The sequence below is a fragment of the Dasypus novemcinctus genome, chromosome 17 (genome assembly GCF_030445035.2).
Source record: "Dasypus novemcinctus isolate mDasNov1 chromosome 17, mDasNov1.1.hap2, whole genome shotgun sequence".
Taxonomy (NCBI): Eukaryota; Metazoa; Chordata; class Mammalia; order Cingulata; family Dasypodidae; genus Dasypus; species Dasypus novemcinctus.
In genome coordinates this window covers 36492572-36496062 of record NC_080689.1, presented here as the reverse complement: position 1 = coordinate 36496062, position 3491 = coordinate 36492572, and positions in this window count along the sequence as shown.

Below are 3491 nucleotides of genomic sequence, written 5' to 3'. Positions count from 1 at the left end.
CCTGGCATTCTCCCATATTCAACTGTTCCCCATAAAACAGTTATGATCATGGACAAGAAGGAGGGCTTGTCTTCTGTTTTCTTCCTATTCCATTTTAGGAATAGGGGAAGTCTGGATGAGGAAGAAGGGTCTCTGTTTTTCCAGAGCCTTCACAGTACAGATGGACCAGACATTATAGCAAGTTCCTTGAAAGTTCTGTTTAACAGAATTGTCTTTTATTGATGCAAATCTGTTAAAGTAAATATTTATTGAGCACCTACTAGGTGCAAGATCCTGTGCTTTACAAACTATAATTTCAGAGATGTATTTTCCTCATTCCCAATGGACATTTAATGGAAGACATCTCTTAATATTTTAAATTAATCCACTTTTGTATCCCTCAAAGCTCTGTCATGCCTACAAGTAGCTGTTCTTAAGCACTTCTGTGACTCAGTACATTTAGGTTGTCCTTGACTTTGGGACATTCAACTTTTGTACAACTTACCCTTTGATATCATCTGTGCCAATATTCCTAAACTACCTCTACTTTCTGCTGAACTCAAACCTTCTTTCATGAGCTGATGAATGAGCATTTAAGTTTCTGAATGCTCTGCTAGCTTCGTTCTGGCAAGGTCTCCAATTTTGCTTGTCTGGCACTGTTTTGCAATTATTTGAATACTTTATTTGCATTTTGCTCTTATTTTATAAAAATAAGTGCTAAATGGAACAAAATCAAGAGTGACAAGATCTCAAAACAACATAATTGAGACAAAGATGGAAATTTTTAGGAATGCTAAAAGCAATGCATTTTTAGCTTCAATCTAATGTTCACTGAACTTAAGCCAGTATACTACATGTTTGAATTGGAAGAATGAAATTAAAGAGCATGTGTGAAAACTGGAAATAAGTTGAAGATTATACCTAATAGAAAAGATAAAATTAAACATTTTATCATTTTTCTAGCTTTCTGCAAATACTAGTTCCCTTGTAACCTGTAAGACAATTTAACTTCCTAACATTCAGCTTCTTTATATATATTTTAGACATGCCATATATGTACGGAGAGTACTGAAAAGAATCCTGCCTGTAAATCTTTAGTGGAGCATGAGTCATTTCAACAATGGAAAATTCTTGATGGTGGAATAAGTACCAAGTTTGCTTCTTGTTCCCCCGAAACACCAATTGAAGTCAAATGTATTATTACAAAAAGAAGTAATCTCATAAAACCAAGAAAATGGAGGGGCAGGTCACCTACAAATGATTTTTTAAGAGATTTCTGAAAGAGGAGAAGAAAGCTGACAAAGGAAACATGTAGAGAAGCAGGGTGAAAAGGGAATAAAAGCAGGAGCTGCTCTGAGACAAAGGCTCTTCCTGTTTTTTTGTAAAATCTTAAATGAATTGAAGAGATTTTGCAAAGTGAGTTTAAGGACTGTAAAACAAAGAATTTGGGGAATGATTTCTTCCAGAATAAGATGAGGTCAAAAGGTCACGGTTTAGACTGCCCCTCAGGAGGCCTGGCCCCAGGCCCCAGGGTCCCTATACTGGGCATAGAGGCTTTTTTTTTTTTTAATCTGCCAGTCATTTTTGTTCTTACTAGACAACACATGAATCTACAGGTATACAATGTTTTGTGGCAGAGTGAGCTGGATGCTGCATCAGACAACTTCTGCTTGATTTTATGAGAACAAACAGTCCCAAATCTCAGTAGTTTTAATATAGCCTGTTCATGAAATAAAAATTATTGATTTCTGTATAATATAGGCCCTATATGCTTTAAATAATCAGCTAGGATGTAGACTGAAGGTGTCTTCAAAGTTACATCCAGATGGAATGTGGGCGATATGTTAATTCAAGCTTACCTGGAGGGTGGGCGATATGTTAATTCAAGTTTATCTGGAGGGTGGGCAATATGCTAATTCAAGCTTACCTGGAATATGGGTGATAAGCTAATTCAAGTTTAGCTGGTATTCAAACAAATGGCTAAACCTCTCCTGGCCCCCACCACATATGTCTCTTATATAAAAATAAGCTAGAGCCCAAACTCAGGGCTAAGCTTTTTGGACAGGAGACCCCACGCCCAGCCGGTCATAATAAATTTTCCTTTTCAAGAATATTCCTGAGTCCTGACCTTCAATACATGATCATTGAATCTCTCTGCTTCCACAACAGTTTCAGGGGCCCACATTTGCTTCTCACTCATGCTACATGGTGATGCAGGCTGGCCACTGCTCTGCTCTTGCTTCTGGATCTTCCTTTTTTTTTATTTTAGCAAATCAATTTAATTGGTATATATTAATAAAGCATACAATTAATCCAAAGTATACAATCAATGGTATTTGGTATACTTACATAGTTATGCATTCATTACCTCAATCATCATTAGGACATTTTCATTATTTCAATAAAATAATAATAAACAAAAAAAACAAACAAGAAAATGCTTCACTCCTCAATTTCTCTGTGCTTCCCCTGCTGTCCATAGCCATTATTTCTGGCTATTTGGGCACAGAGCCTTGTACTGCTAGCATTGGAGCGGAAAGCTACCAAACTGCATAGGCTTATGTCTTCCAGACAGGGACATGTCTCCAATACTGACTACAGTTGCTATGTATGTCCACTGTGAGACATGTCCAGCACCTGACTTAATTGTATTGAGAGAAAAGTAAAGAAGGAGACATTTTCTTAGCAGTGGAGTCTTTTGTAAAGATTCACCCCTCTACATTAAGAGAAGGAAGCATAGTTGTAGACGTACCTTGAATAATAATAATTTTGATTATTCTGGCAACTCCATAGGAAAGAGGCTTTTGGTCAAAGGGACTTTTTGATACCTAAAGTTAAGAAGTCAGTCATTGCATGCCATGCTTAGGTCTCAGCCTACCTTCCAAGGCCTTTTCTTCCCTCTGTAATCACTGCCTGTCCCTGCTGAATATGGTTGGGATCTGTATAAGTCAGCCAAAGGGGTGCTGATGCAAAGCACCAAAACTCTGTTGGTTTTCATATAGGTATTTATTTGGGGTTGAAGCTTACAGTTGCCAGGCCATAGCGCATAAGTTACTTCCCTCACCAAAGTCTGTTGCCATGTATTGGAGCAAGATGGCTGCCCACGTCTGCAAGATTTGAGCCTTCCTCTTCCTCTTAAGGGTCCGTGGTCCAATCTTCTTCCAATACCAGCTGTAGGTTGGGATAAGTCTCATCTTTTCCAGGGCTCGTTCTTCTCTGGGCTCAGCTTCTCTGTTCTATCCACAAGGTCAGTTGTAGTCTCTCAAGCTTTCTCCCTTCCTGGGGCCTCTGCCATGTCCATGGAGCCATCTCTATTCCTCTGCGTTTTTCTCCTGTGTGTTTACTTCCCAGGGTTCCAGCACACAAAGACTCCAACTAACTCCTCTGTCATGTTGTTTTCTCTATGAGTCCCTGCCCACCAAGGGGACTCAACATCCTACTGGTGTGGACTATTCAGAGCCTTAACCATAATTCAATCAAGTAAAAGTGAAACCTCTGGGTCCAATGCAATC